We start from the raw sequence: 16,242 nt of genomic DNA, 5'->3' as shown, positions 1-16,242 counted from the left end.
TTTTGGCCCCGAAGAACATGGTTTGCTCTAGCCCTATCTCTCTCCAGGGGCAGAATCTGGAAAATCCCTCCTCTCCCAGACTTGCTGATCCAGAGAGGATTTCTTCACCACAATCCCAACAGCCTACAGCTTACGGCTTGGAGGCTCAGCGGCAGTCATTAATAGAGTTGAGCGAACACCTGGATGTTCGGGTTTGAGAAGTTCGGCCGAACTTCCCGGAAATGTTCGGGTTCGGGATCCGAACCCGACCCGAACTTCGTCCCGAACCCCTTTGAAGTCAATGGGGACCCGAACTTTTCGGCACTAAAAAGGCTGTAAAACAGCCCAGGAAAGAGCTAGAGGGCTGCAAAAGGCAGCAACATGTAGGTAAATCCCCTGCAAACAAATGTGGATAGGGAAATGAATTAAAATAAAAATAAAAAAAATAAAAATTAACCAATATCAATTTAACAGAGGTCCCATAGCAGAGAATCGGGCTTCACGTCAGCAGAGAATCAGTCTCTTCATGCCATAGCAGAGAATCTGGCTTCATGTCAGCAGAGAATCAGTCTTCATGTCATAGCAGAGAATCAGGCTTCACGTCACCCACCACTGGAACAGGTCACTGTCACACATTTAGGCCCTGGCACCCAGACAGAGGAGAGAGGTCCTGTAACAGAGAATCTGGCTTTATGTCAGCACAGAATCAGTCTTCATGTCATAGCAGAGAATCAGGCTTCACGTCACCCAACACTGGAACAGGCCACTGTCACATATTTAGGCCCAGGCAGCCAGGCAGAGGAGAGAGGTCCCGTAACAGAGAATCTGGCTTCATGTCAGCACAGAATCAGTCTTCATGTTATAGCGGAGAATCAGGCTTCACGTCACCCACCACTGGAACAGGCCACTGTCACATATTTAGGCCCCGGCACCCAGACAGAGGAGAGGTTCATTCAACTTTGGGTTGCCCCGCAATATAATGGTAAAATGAAAATAAAAATAGGATTGAATGAGGAAGTGCCCTGGAGTACAATAATATATTGTTAAGGGGAGGTAGTTAATGTCTAATCTGCACAAGGGATGGACAGGTCCTGTGGGATCCATGCCTGGTTCATTTTTATGAACGTCAGCTTGTCCACATTGGCTGTAGACAGGCGGCTGCGTTTGTCTGTAATGACGCCCCCTGCCGTGCTGAATACACGTTCAGACAAAACGCTGGCCGCCGGGCAGGCCAGAACCTCCAAGGCATAAAAGGCTAGCTCTGGCCATGTGGACAATTTGGAGACCCAGAAGTTGAATGGGGCCAAACCATCAGTCAGTACGTGGAGGGGTGTGCACAGGTACTGTTCCACCATCTTATTGAAATGTTGCCTCCTGCTAACACGTTCCGTATCAGGTGGTGGCGCAGTTAGCTGTGGCATGGTGACAAAACTTTTCCACATCTCTGCCATGCTAACCCTGCCCTCAGAGGAGCTGGCCGTGACACAGCTGCGTTGACGACCTCTTGCTCCTCCTCTGCCTTCGCCTTGGGCTTCCACTTGTAAGGTGGGCACATTGTCTTTGTACCGTGGATCCAGCAGGGTGGCAACCCAGTAGTCCGCACACGTTAAAATGTGGGCAACTCTGCTGTCGTTGAGCAGGCACTGCAGCATGTAGTCGCTCATGTGTGCCAGGCTGCCCAGAGGTAACGACAAGCTGTCCTCTGTGAGAGGCGTATCGTCATCGTCCTGCGTTTCCCCCCAGCCACGCACCAGTGATGGGCCCGAGCTGCGTTGGGTGCCAGCCCGCTGTGAACCTGCTTCATCCTCATCCTCCTCCACCTCCTCCTCATCCTCGTCCTCCTAGTCCTCCAGTAGTGGACCCTGTCTGGCCACATTTGTACCTGGCCTCTGCTGTTGCAAAAAACCTCCCTCTGAGTCACTTCGAAGAGACTGGCCTGAAAGTGCTAAAAATGACCCCTCTTCCTCCTCCTCCTCCTGGGCCACCTCCTCTTCCATCATCGCCCTAAGTGTTTTCTCAAGGAGACATAGAAGTGGTATTGTAACGCTGATAACGGCGTCATCGCCACTGGCCATGTTGGTGGAGTACTTGAAACAGCGCAACAGGGCATACAGGTCTCGCATGGAGGCCCAGTCATTGGTGGTGAAGTGGGGCTGATCCGCAGTGCGACTGACCCGTGCATGCTGCAGCTGAAATTCCACTATGGCCTGCTGCTGCTCGCACAGTCTGTCCAGCATGTGCAAGGTGGAGTTCCACCTGGTGGGCACGTCGCATATGAGGCGGTGAGCGGGAAGGCCGAAGTTATGCTGTAGCGCAGACAGGCGAGCAGCGGCAGGGTGTGAACGCCGGAAGCGCGAACAGACGGCCCACACTTTATGCAGCAGCTCTGACATGTCGGGGTAGTTGTGAATGAACTTCTGCACCACCAAATTCAGCACATGCACCAGGCAAGGGATGTGCGTCAAACCGGCTAGTCCCAGAGCTGCAAAGAGATTTCGCCCATTATCGCACACCACCAGGCCGGGCTTGAGACTCACCGGCAGCAACCACTCGTCGGTCTTTTGTTCTATACCCCGCCACAACTTCTGTGCAGTGTGGGGCCTGTCCCCCAAACATATGAGTTTCAGAACGGCCTGCTGACGTTTACCCCGGGCTGTGCTGAAGTTGGTGGTGAAGGTGTGTGGCTGACTGGATGAGCAGGTGGAAGAAGAGGAGGAGGAAGCTGAGTTGGAGGAGGAGGAGACAGGAGGCAAAGAATGTTGTCCTGCGATCCTTGGCGGCGGAAGGACGTGCGCCAAACAGCTCTCCGCCTGGGGCCCAGCCGCCACTACATCTACCCAGTGTGCAGTTAGTGAGATATAGCGTCCCTGGCCGTGCTTACTGGTCCACGTATCTGTGGTTAGGTGGACCTTGCCACAGATGGCGTTGCGCAGTGCACACTTGATTTTATCGGATACTTGGTTGTGCAGGGAAGGTATGGCTCTCTTGGAGAAGTAGTGCCGGCTGGGAACAACATACTGTGGGACAGCAAGCGACATGAGCTGTTTGAAGCTGTCTGTCTCCACCAGCCTAAATGACAGCATTTCATAGGCCAGTAGTTTAGAAATGCTGGCATTGAGGGCCAGGGATCGAGGGTGGCTAGGTGGGAATTTACGCTTTCTCTCAAATGTTTGTGAGATGGAGAGCTGAACGCTGCCGTGCGACATGGTTGAGATGCTTGGTGACGCAGGTGGTAGTGTTGGTGGTACATCCCATGTTTGCTGGGCGGCAAATGCCAACGTCCCTCCAGAGGCGGAGGAAGAGGCCGAGGTGGCGGCAGCAGCAGAAGAGGCCGAGGCGGCAGCAGCAGAAGAGGTAGCAGGGGGAGCCTGAGTGACTTCCTTGTTTTTAAGGTGTTTATTCCACTGCAGTTCATGCTTTGCATGCAGGTGCCTGGTCATGCAGGTTGTGCTAAGGTTCAGAACGTTAATGCCTCGCTTCAGGCTCTGATGGCACAGCGTGCAAACCACTCGGGTCTTGTCGTCAGCACATTGTTTGAAGAAGTGCCATGCCAGGGAACTCCTTGAAGCTGCCTTTGGGGTGCTCGGTCCCAGATGGCGGCGGTCAGTAGCAGGCGGAGTCTCTTGGCGGCGGGTGTTCTGATTTTGCCCACTGCTCCCTCTTTTGCTACGCTGTTGGCTCGGTCTCACCACTGCCTCTTCCTCTGAACTGTGAAAGTCAGTGGCACGACCTTCATTCCATGTGGGGTCTAGGACCTCATCGTCCCCTGCATCGTCTTTCACCCAGTCTTGATCCCTGACCTCCTGTTCAGTCTGCACACTGCAGAAAGACGCAGCAGTTGGCACCTGTGTTTCGTCATCATCAGAGACGTGCTGAGGTGGTATTCCCATGTCCTCATCATCAGAAAACATAAGTGGTTGTGCGTTAGTGCATTCTATCTCTTCCACCCCTAAGGAAGGGCTAGGTGGATGCCCTTGGGAAACCCTGCCAGCAGAGTCTTCAAACAGCATAAGAGACTGCTGCATAACTTGAGGCTCAGACAGTTTCCCTGATATGCATGGGGGTGATGTGACAGACTGATGGGCTTGGTTTTCATGCGCCATATGTGCGCTTTCTGCAGAAGACTGGGTGGGAGATAATGTGAACGTGCTGGATGCACTGTCGGCCATCCAATTGACTAATGCCTGTACCTGCTCAGGCCTTACCATCCTTAGAACGGCATTGGGCCCCACCAAATATCCCTGTAAATTCTGGCGGCTACTGGGACCTGAGGTAGTTGGTACACTAGGACGTGTGGCTGTGGCAGAACGGCCACGTCCTCTCCCAGCACCAGAGGGTCCACTAACACCACCACGACAATGTCAACGTGCGCATCCGCGTCCCTTACTAGATGTTTTCCTCATTGTTACCGTTCACCACAATAAGAAAAATATTATTCGGGCCAATGTATTGAATTTAAATTCAGGCCTTTTTTTACAGACACCTAACACTGTCTGGCTATCTATTTAAGTACCGTATTACACTAATACAGGCACACCAGTAATGACAGATTTAGCTGAATACAAATGTGAGGCCTATTTTTTAGGCGCTGTGTGACAGGTATAGGTTTAATCACAGAATTAGACTTGTATCTGCACTGTAGCGTGTGTGTTAAGTTTTTCAGAATGACCCTATCAGCACCTTGAATCTAATATACCCTTTTAGGGATAGATTTAAAGTAGGTCTGATACAGCAGAAACCACTAATTTTGAGAATTGCAAATTTGGGAATTGTTTTTTAACCCAGAACATAAACTGTGCTTTTACGGTCACTAAAAATAACTTGACCAGCTAAAACAGTACTGATTTGGATGAATATAAATGTCAGGCCAATTTTTTAGGCGCTGGGTGACAGGCTCAACTTGCCCCTGATGTAGTATATGGCCAAAAAATAACCACACTATTGATGGTTAAATTCACTTGGGTGACACAGGCTCAGCCTGCACCTGATGTAGTAGATGGCCAAAAAATAACCACACTATTGATGGTTAAATGCACTTGATGAAAGCTTGACCCTGATGTAGGATATAGCAAAAAATAACCACACGATTGATGGTTAAATGCACTTGGGTGACACAGGCTCAGCCTGCACCTGATGTAGTATATGGCCAAAAAATAACCACAGTATTGATGGTTAAATGCACTTGATGAAAGCTTGACCCTGATGTAGGATATAGCAAAAAATAACCACACTATTGATGGTTAAATGCACTTGGTGGTAGCTTGTGCTGGCGCACCACAAGCCACAAAATGGCCGCCGATCACCCCAGAAAAAAGTGACTGAAAAATGCTCTGGGCAGCCTAAAAACACTGAGCAATTGAATAGAAGCAGTTCAATGATCCACAGCTGTAGATCGATCACTGAATGAAGTCTTTTGGAGGAGTTAATCTGCCTAATCTCGCCCTAACGTCGCAGCTGCAACCTCTCCCTACGCTTGTATCAGCAGAGTGACGTGCAGCGCTACGTGACCCAAGCTTATATAGAGGCTGGGTCACATGCTGCACTGGCCAATCACAGCCATGCCAATAGTAGGCATGGCTGTGATGGCCTCTTGGGGCAAGTAGTATGACGCTTGTTGATTGGCTTCTTTGCAGCCTTTCAAAAAGCGCCAAGAAAGCGCCGAACACCGAACCCGAACCCGGACTTTTACAAAAATGTTCGGGTTCGGGTCCGTGTCACGGACCCTCCAAAATTCGGTACGAATTATACAGTTCGGGTTCGCTCATCCCTACCCACTGCCTCTGTTCTGCTGTTCTCACTCGGCTTTCCACCTTCCCAGGTTGGGTCAGTGACCTCATCGTCCACCACCTCCTCTTCCACTTCCTCACTCTGATCATCTTCCTGATTTGTTGACCTAACCGCAACCTCAGTGATTGACAACTGTGTCTCATCCTCTTCATCAACCTCTTGAGACAGTAATTTGCGGTTGACTCATTAGCAACTGAGTCTCATTATCATCTACCTCATTAAACACTAATTGCTGATCCCCACTGTCATGTTCTTGTGATTTTTGATGCTCAAGAGGTTGGGAATCAGGGCACAAGATCTCGTGTCCCTCTGCAAGCGTGCTTGGCAAGAATGCCAAATCGAGTAATGGCGATAAAAAGAGGTCCTCGGAATATCCGAGTATGGGATCATTTGTTTGGCCAGACTGTACTGGTGGGATGAAGGAGGATCAGGGTGAGGATTGTGTTGACCAGACTCCTGGCTACTGAGACTGGACTTGGTGGAAGACAGGGTGGTGCTTATGCGACTGGATCTGGATCTGGATCTGCTGCAATCCAACCGACGACCTGGTCAGACTGGTCTGACTTCAAGAGTGGTGTCCTGAGCGCCCAGCAAACTGGGACAAAAAGCTAGGTATCATAGATGATTGTTTTTCTTGTGCTCTGGCAGCAGGCACAGTTTCTCTGTGCCCTAGGCCACGGCTTCTACGTGCACCATCAGCATCAGGGCTACTTCCCCGTCCCTTACTGCTCGCCTTCTTCATTTTAAATGTGTCATATGCTTGAAAGTATGTCACACGTACAGTAGCGTAGGATTTGGAAGTGTATGCACAAAATTTTTTACAAAGGTATTTGTGATTAAGAAACGCTATATAGGACAGGAACCACAGGTAATCTCACTGTTCGCAGTGTGTACGGAGAAAGATACACTGGATCTCACTGAAATTGTTGGGATGCACACACTTTAAACAGGAGATATGGTGCGGATAATTTAACTGTCCGCAGCGGACACCATCTACGGAAAAAGTTCACTGATGTCACTGATATTTTAGGGATGCGCACACTTTAAACGGGAGATGTGGCGCGGATAATTTAACTGTCCGCAGCGGACACCGTATACGGAAAAAGTGCACTGGATGTCACTGATATTTTAGGGATGCGCACACTTTAAACAGGAGATGTAGCGTGGATAATTTAACTCTCACATTTAACTGTCCCGTATTCAATTACACTTCCTACACTCCTCTGTCCCTTCCTGTGCTCAGCTCTCCCTGACTACTAATGAGCCGACCTTTGCATCCTCGGTTGCTATATAGCACTCGATGACGCGTTCCGGCCAGCCAATCACTGTAATGCCAGTAGTCAACATGGCTACTGGCATTGCAGTGAGGGCAGTTCTTACCTGCATGTTTATTGCCTGCGTGGAAACCAAGAAACGTGCAAGGGGAAGACTCGAGCATAGCGCTCAAGCACATGCGGTAATCAGCCGAGTACAGGTGTTCGGCCGAGCATGCTCGATCATCACTAATGGAGTGTTATCATAAAATGGCCTGAGAAAGCTGCACACCTTCTCCATCAGTCAGGACTCCTCAACCTCAGCAGAAGAAAGGTGTCGTTCCGTTCCTTCCCTTCGTCTACAACTCTTGATCTCCTATTCCTCATCACATGTTCTACTAAAGAGTCATTAGAGCACTTGCAGAGGGACGCATTATTTTTTTTTCATTTTTGCTTTACTGACGAATGTTGTATGCTTTTTTTTTTTTAGGTTTAGCTAGGGATATTGCTGGCCTGCAGGATGATGCGCGCATCAATATACCTCTCTGTCATTCAGACACATAGTAGCTCACTGCACAGTGATGTACACCAGGATACATTCTCCCTAAAGTTTAACTGCAGGCCAGGATAGACCTGATTTAACATGCTTCGTGACAAATTAATTCGGATCGAAGCAATTTTTTTAGGAAGATTTGGCGAAGCGACCGAATCTAATTTGTGGAAACTTCACTCAACTCTAGTCACTGTGGCTCAAAACAGGACAGTTACTAACTGTATTTGGTATACCCAGCTGTCATTGGTATACCCAGCTGTCATTGGTATACCCAGTGTAAATCCAATGACTTAGAAGTGATGTTGAAATGGATTTCAGTGGTTCACTTTCTTTTTATTCTACATTTGGTTTAGATCATTATGCTCAATCGTCTTTGGTCAGCTGCCCAAAATGGGTTATGTCACTTTGCTATCTAACTATCTATCTATCTATCTATCTATCTAGTACTGTGAAAAAGTTTTCGGCAAATGTGAAAAATGCTGCAAAGTTACAATATTTTAACAGATGGGGGGGGGGGGATTTAGATGTATTCAACACTTTAATCACTGTTAATATTGGGCTCAGTATTGACCACAATTGTGAACTTTTTGAACTTTTCTTTGTGACTCATGTGTGACTTTTTTGTCTTGATTGCTGCATTTCACTCTGTACACCTTCACAGCTAAAGTCTTTCTAGCTATTAACAACTTGATTGTACAAGGGCATTGTCTCAAATAGATTTGCAGGGATTTCTATAAGTCCTGAAAGTTTTTTTCTTTAATTGCTCATGTCTTGTCTTTCTTCTTTACCAGAACTACTTCATATCCTTTTTGCATTGAAGTTAAAGATTTTGTTTAATTGATATAAACACAAACTTTTTTTTTTCATACTCCTACTAGGATTCAGATACCATTCTCACTAAAATATGCTACAGAAAATATATGACAATTCTAATCCTTCCCAAAGCTATTTTAATTTGAGGTCAAACACACTCTTACTCATTTTATTTCCTAATAAACTTGAAAAAGGGGTTATAAAAAGTTTATGAGCTTTATCCTGAATATTCTCTTCAGTTCTCTTGCTGTATTTCCAGCCTTCATGTACAATATTTAGCAAAGATGAATGACTTTAAGGGTTGTAATTCACCAAAACATTATTTTAAAAAAAATTTAATAGGAAATTGAATTACTTGCCAGGAGCAGGCCAGGATAAACTTGATTTGCAGAAATGAAAGACAAGCTTTCTTCTCATCATTTTCCCAGAAATAAGAATGAATGTTTCCAAAATAGCACGTTTAATTATTTGGCTACATCTTGTTACGAGTCTGACACTAAAATTTGCATCATAAATAAATTAGGTTTTCATTAAATTCATGTTTGAGACCAACATGACAAAGCTTTTTGTTTAAAAAATAATCTTATAATAAGTAGCAATTTAATAATTCAGTTGTAGATGACTGTCTATGGAACTAGCATTTTTCAATAAAATAAAATCAATTGATTCTGTTAAAGGTACACGTCTACTGTAGGCATATAATAACCATAATTAGAAAATCATTGTTTTTTTTATTTTTGTTTAAACATTAATATGGTTCTTGTTCTCAAAAAATAACATATTGCAAACAGAACATCATGTGGAATGTTTGAATTCAAGCTTATGTAATAGTAAATGACAATTAGCTATACGTGTAAATAAATCTATAGGCACATGAAAGTAAATGGTGATACTGTTGAATGTGTTGGATTATATATGTGTCAAGACCACATATAATAATATATTAATAAACACAATAAACACAATATTAACCCTTCAAAGACACTGGGATTTTCCATTTTTCCATTTTCCTTTTTTTTACTCCCAGCATTTCCGGAGCCATAACGTTTTAATTTTGTTATATTTACAAAGCCATATGAGGGCTTGTTTTTATTGCACCTTCTAATCGTACCTTTTTTAATTGCATACAATGTGGTTGGAAGCAAAAAAAAAAATTCATATAGGGTGAAATTGGAAAAAAAATGCAATTGTGCCGTAGTTTTATAGACTTTTTTTTTTTACAGCATTCCCTATGTGGTAAAACAAACTGCACTGATGAGTGAACTTCATGTTTTGAAGTCTGTTATGCGGCCCATAAACCTCTGTTATGACGAAATGCATGTCATCTAAACTAACTGCAACTAAATGTGTTAAGCAATTGCTTTTCAATAGCTTTTGTTTCAAGATAACGCGATGACTTAAGAAATTTGAGTTAAGAGTGTGGTGTTACCCCTGCTACATCTGTATTTTTAAATATTTTTATATTAAGTCTCCTTAGGGAACTTGAACATGTCATCTTTACAGCACTCATCCTATACACTGCAATAAATTGCCATTTCAGACTATGGGACCTTTAGGCTACTTTCACACTAGCGTTTTAGTTTTCCGGTATTGAGATCCGTAATAGGGGCGTGTAGTTTGCTGTCCGTCCTAGGATGTGAGGCATGACCCCCAATGTAAGTCAATGGGGACGGCTCCATTTTTTCTGATACAATCTGCCACAAAAGAATGGACCCGTCCTCCATTGACTTTCAATAGAGCTCATGATGTATCTGTCTTGGCAATGTTAGAGATAATACAACCGGATCCATTCATAATGGATGCAGATGGTTGTATTATCAGTAATGGAAGTGTTTTTTCTGAACCCTGCCAGATCCAGTAAAAACTCTAGTGTGAAAGTAGGTTTAGTACATTCCTATGGAGAACTGCCAAAGGAACTATAGCTGTACTAGCCTAATATCCTTCAGAGGGACTCAGGCTACCACAATAAATGAATGACTCCCCCAATCTCTGGGCATAGGAGCTGTTCGGACCCCGGGAAGCAATGCTCCTGAAGAGCGGGTGCCATATTTAAAAACCCAACTTCCACCATACATTAATATATTATAACAAACTTTTGATAATAAGATAAATATACCCCAATTGGACTTATAATAATTTTTATAATTTAGAAATGAAGGTGAAATTAGGGACAGATTTGTAGTTAGCTGTACAGGACAGGTCAAGAGAATGTTTTTTATAATGGGGTTTTGACAGAATGCTTGAAATAGGAGGGGAAGATGCCAGAAGAGAGAGATAAGTTGAAGATTGTAGTTAGGTGAGTTATGACAGCTGGGTAGACTAGAGGAGGTGTGAGTATGAATACAATCTGTGGGGCATGTGGAAGGGTGAGAAGAATAGATGACCCTGAGGATTTCTTCTTCTGTGACTGGGTCGAATGTACAATAGGAACCAGAGTAGAGAAAGGGATCGATGACGCTTAAGCCTGGGAGCTAATTTCAAGCCAGGTGTGTTCAATTTCTGCTTTGAAATAGGTGGCCAGATCTTCAGAAAAGAGGTCTGTAATTGGTGCCTGCATATTTGGACTGAGGATGGAGTGTAAAGTGTCAAAAGATTTTGGGATTATTGGATAGTAAGGAGATCAAGGTTGTGAAATAGCTCTGTTTGGCATGGTGGAGGGTAGGGTTATCAGTTCTCAGTATAAACTTGTATCTAGTTCTTTTACTATATATGTGCCTAGCATTGTTGCCATTTTAAGCCAAATTAATAAGTAGGACAGTCTACAGTTGTTGCAATGCAAAAAGGTGAGACATTTATTGAAAGAACAGTGTCACAGAAACCCAAGAAAAGTTTTGATTTGTTAAAGTCCTTTATCAAACTGACTGTAGAAGCATTGCAGCCATATGGTAGTGCTCCCAATGCACTTCCACAGGCCTCTTGATAAAGGACTCTAACAATCCAAAACATTACTTTAGCTTTTGTAATAGTGGAACTACAATAAATGCCTTGCTTTATTTTAAGCACTACAGATTATATTATTGTATAGATCTGGCTATTTAGTAATTACATTGCGTATTGGACTGTTCTATGGGGTTTATGTTCATTACTGTACTGTGGTGTTTTTGGAAGGGACAATCAAAGGTATGCAATCTATGGCTATAACTGAGAATGATGGGCAGATATATTTATCTCAGTGCACTTGGATTCTATCCGGATTTGTGCCACAATTTGTGGCACTCACTTACTGCACCAAATACTGTATATCAAATGAATAAGTTTTATTTTCTTTCATTTGTAGATATGATAGAAACAAGTTTCTTTTAGACAACGTTTGTGCCAGATTTTTTTTTTGCATCTACTTTGTTCCTTGTTTTGTTGCAGTCTTCACCATCTCCGAGGTGGCATAAAAAGTGTAACATTTTGCTAATATAAACCCTTATGGCAGAATGCTTGGGTGTATAGGGAGAGGCATTACCAGTAGAAAGAGGGAGGTGCTCATGCCGCTCTACAGAGCACTAGTGAGACCTCATTTGGAGTATTGTGCTCAGTACTGGAGACCATATCTCCAGAAGGATATTGATACTTTGGAGAGAGTTCAGAGAAGAGCCACTAAACTAGTACATGGATTGCAGGATAAAACTTACCAGGAAAGATTAAAGGACCTTAACATGTATAGCTTGGAAGAAAGACGAGACAGAGGGGATAGGATAGTAACTTTTAAATACATAAAGGGAATCAACAAGGTAAAAGAGGAGAGAATATTTAAAAGAAGAAAAACTGCTATAAAATCTATACAAGCATCATAGTTTTAAATTAGAGGGGCAAAGGTTTAAAAGTAATATCAGGAAGTATTACTTTACTGAGAGAGTAGTGGATGCATGGAATAGCCTTCCTGCAGAAGTGGTAGCTGCAAATACAGTGAAGGAGTTTAAGCATGCATGGGATAGGCATAAGGACATCCTTCATATAAGATAGGGCCAGGGGCTATTCATAGTATTCAGTATATTGGGCAGACTAGATGGGCCAAATGGTTCTTATCTGCCGACACATTCTATGTTTCTATGTTTCTAGTAGTGTATTGTGTCGCATCACCCCTTTACCACCACTTCACAGATTTAGACACATTTGACAATCCAAATGGTGGAATTTGAATGGAGAGATATCTGGCGAATATTTAACCCTGATGAGCATATATTTTCTGGTTACTCCAAAACCCAAGCAATCATGGTCAATGATCGATATGGCTCTGAGAATCAAAAAACTTTTGGAACAAAAAAAAAAATGAAACGAAAGTATGTGCATTTGACTATGTCAAATCCCTTTGCCATGATTTTTGAGTTGGTATTAGGTCCTAGTTGCTTGTCAATTTTTTTTAAACTTAATCTGCATTGGTTAAAGGTATTAAGGGACAAGGAGGATATAAAGTATATAATACCCAACAAAGATAAACTTGTATAAATGGGAAATGGTGCAAAAGAAGATGAGACACAAGGAAGGATGTTAGTAAAAATAAAAATAAACTCACCGATAAGTGTTATAAAGAATTAACAGGGGCACTGTATTAAAGATTCATACTTAATAGCAGAAGTGTTTAGAGAGTACTTTTAAAAACTGTACAGCTCCAAGATGGAATATAATAAGAAAGAACTCTAGAATTATTTTAATAAGATCACACCCAAGAGGCTTATGGAGATACAAAATAATATTTAGATAAAGATATTGAGAAGAACTGGAGAAGGCATTGAGAACAGTACAGGATTAAAAAAGCTCATAGTAATGATGGTCTCCCCTTTGACATACAGTACAGACCAAAAGTTTGGACACACCTTCTCATTCAAAGAGTTTTCTTTATTTTCATGACTATGAAGGCATCAAAACTATGAATTAACACATGTGGAATTATTTACATAACAAGCAAGTGTGAAACAACTGAAAATATGTCATATTCTAGGTTCTTCAAAGTAGCCACCTTTTGCTTTGATTACTGCTTTGCACACTCTTGGCATTCTCCTGATGAGCTTCAAGAGGTAGTCACCTGAAATGGTCTTCCAACAGTCTTGAAGGAGTTCCCAGAGATGCTTAGCACTTGTTGGCCCTTTTGCCTTCACTCTGCGGTCCAGCTCACCCCAAACTATCTCGATTGGGTTCAGGTCCGGTGACTGTGGAGGCCAGGTCATCTGGCGCAGCACGCCATCACTCTCCTTCATGGTCAAATAGCCCTTACTTTCAAAGTTTTCCCAATTTTTCGGCTGACTGACCTTCATTTCTTAAAGTAATGATGGCGACTCGTTTTTCTTTACTTAGCTGCTTTTTTCTTGCCATAATACAAATGGCTTCTCCTCAACGCAACTGATGGTCCCAACCCCATTTATAAGGCAAGAAATCCCACTTATTAAACCTGACAGAGCACACCTGTGAAGTGAAAACCATTTCAGGGGACTACCTCTTGAAGCTCATCAAGAGAATGCCAAGAGTGTGCAAAGCAGTAATCAAAGCAAAAGGTGGCTACTTTGAAGAACCTAGAATATGACATATTTTCAGTTGTTTCACACTTGTTTATGTATATAATTCCACATGTGTTAATTCATAGTTTTGATGCCTTCAGTGTGAATCCACAATTTTCATAGTCATGAAAATAAAGAAAACTCTTTGAATGAGAAGGTGTGTCCAAACTTTTGGTCTGTACTGTATACAAGGAGTTTGGGCAGGTGTTATTGCCAGAATTACTGGAGACCCTGGGAGAAGCCAAAAAATGGGCAGACTTTCACAGTCTATGGAGGAAGCACTAATAATTGTTATACCTAAAGGGAATAAGGACCCTCTTGAGCTCGAATCATACAAGCCTATTTCACTTTTAAAAAACTGATATAAAAATATTAGTAAAGGTTTTGGCAATTAGGTTGGGGAAAATAATAAGTGAATTAATTAATGAAGATCAAACAGCCTTTATACCAGGGAGGAATTGACAGACAATATTAAAAGACTTTTTTTGAATATTTATTTAGGAGGAGTGGAGGGGAAGGGTATATTCTCCCTGGATGCAGTTAAAGCTTTTCACTGTATAGAGTGGAAATATTTATGGGGATTTCTTAACCCCTTCCCGACTTATGAATAGCATGTCATGGCGGCAAATGACTTGCCGCATTTTGATGTACTATTACGTCATGGTGATTGGGCGGGCACCGCAGCAGTGCGCGCCTGTTCACTGCAGGGTCCCGCCAGTACCTGATAGCCGGGCCTCTGCTGTATCTGCTGGCATCGCTGTAAAACCCGATGCCGGCGGATTAACCCCATCTATGCCGCGGTCAACGCTGACTGCGGCACAGAAGGGGTTTGTGGTGGGTGAGGCAGCCCAATGCCATGCATAGGCTGCCCAATGCCTTGCACGGCATCAGGACCTGCCTTCTACGGGGCCAAGGAGTTACAGCCCCAGGCTGGGTCTCCTAGGCAACCTGGCTGCCTGCTCCCCTCCTCCCTGCCACCAACGGCTTTTTTCCACCCACCACCATTCCAGGTATATCCACATCGTCCCCAGTTAGTACTCCTACAGACATCTCCCTACTCTGCAACCTCACTACACATCATACCCCTCCATCTACTTCCACAGCTAATAATCAAGTCATTACCATAGACAATTCACTCCCTGGTTCCTCTGTGCTAGTACCTTTTTTAGGCCATGCCAAAACCAACCCACCTTCTGCCAGTTCGACACCTCCTGCCAGTTCGACACTGTCCACAACATACTGCCTACACCCCCAAAAAACCACCCACCAGATCACACAGTATTTCAGACCAATCCCTGGAAAAAGAAAACCCGAACACGAGGTTGTAGGGGAGGTGTCCAAAAAAGGAAAATCGTCCAGACACTAGAGCCAAACAAATCTGTATCCACGTCCACTATAAAAATCTTTAACCTTTCGTCCGATATTCTTACAGCAGAAACCAAGCTTTTGGAAAAAGGATTATCCTTCTGTCCATTTAATACTGTCAACCCCTTTGAACTGTTCCTGGATATACAAAAATTCAGGCGAAACCTCCCAATCAAAAGGCATTTTGAGGCGGAAAAAAGCAAACCTCCTCAAAAACAGAAAAAAATAGACCAATTAACAGAAATAGAACCACCCCTCTTCACACATCAAGATGTTAGACCAAAGTCCAATTTCTTCCCCCTCCAAAGCCAGGGACATCATATCCCAACTTTTTTTGACCTTATATCTACTGATCTCAAAAAAATGACTTTGGTACCAATCATGCCAAATAGAAAGGAAAACCTCAGTAGACCCGAAAAGAATGCCCTAAAAAAACTTAGTACCAATGAAAATATAATTGTTCGCCCAGCGGACAAAGGAGGTGGGATAGCTATCCAAGATTTTATCGATTATGAAAAGGAAGCATCAAACATTTTGAATGATACAGCTTATTATGAAAAAGTGCAAAAAAAAAACCTTCCCAGGTATAAACAAAGACCTTACAAAAATTATAAAGGACGCCCATGATAGAAATTATATAAAGAAAAAAGAAAAAAACTTTCTAATGCCCAGAGCCCCTTGCACCCCTTATTTTTATCACCTCCCAAAAATACACAAAAATGGAACACACCCCCCTGGTAGACCAATTGTATCAAACACAAAATGTGCCACAAGTAACCTCTCACACTACCTGGATCTATTTTTGCAACCCCATGTACGCACACTACCCAGCTACCTCCATGATTCCAGCCAACTTATCCGGGAATTAAAGGACATTCCCTGGAAAGACTCATATGCATTGTTCACTATGGACGTCACAGCCCTATATTCTAACATCCAACATAATTTAGGCATAGAGTGCATAAAAACCGTCCTAGAGGGAGATCCCACCCTAAAACCACCCCAAGTA

Source organism: Bufo bufo, chromosome 3 (genome assembly GCF_905171765.1).
Source record: "Bufo bufo chromosome 3, aBufBuf1.1, whole genome shotgun sequence".
Taxonomy (NCBI): Eukaryota; Metazoa; Chordata; class Amphibia; order Anura; family Bufonidae; genus Bufo; species Bufo bufo.
The sequence above is the reverse complement of the archived record's forward strand: the minus strand, read 5'-3'. Positions refer to the sequence as shown.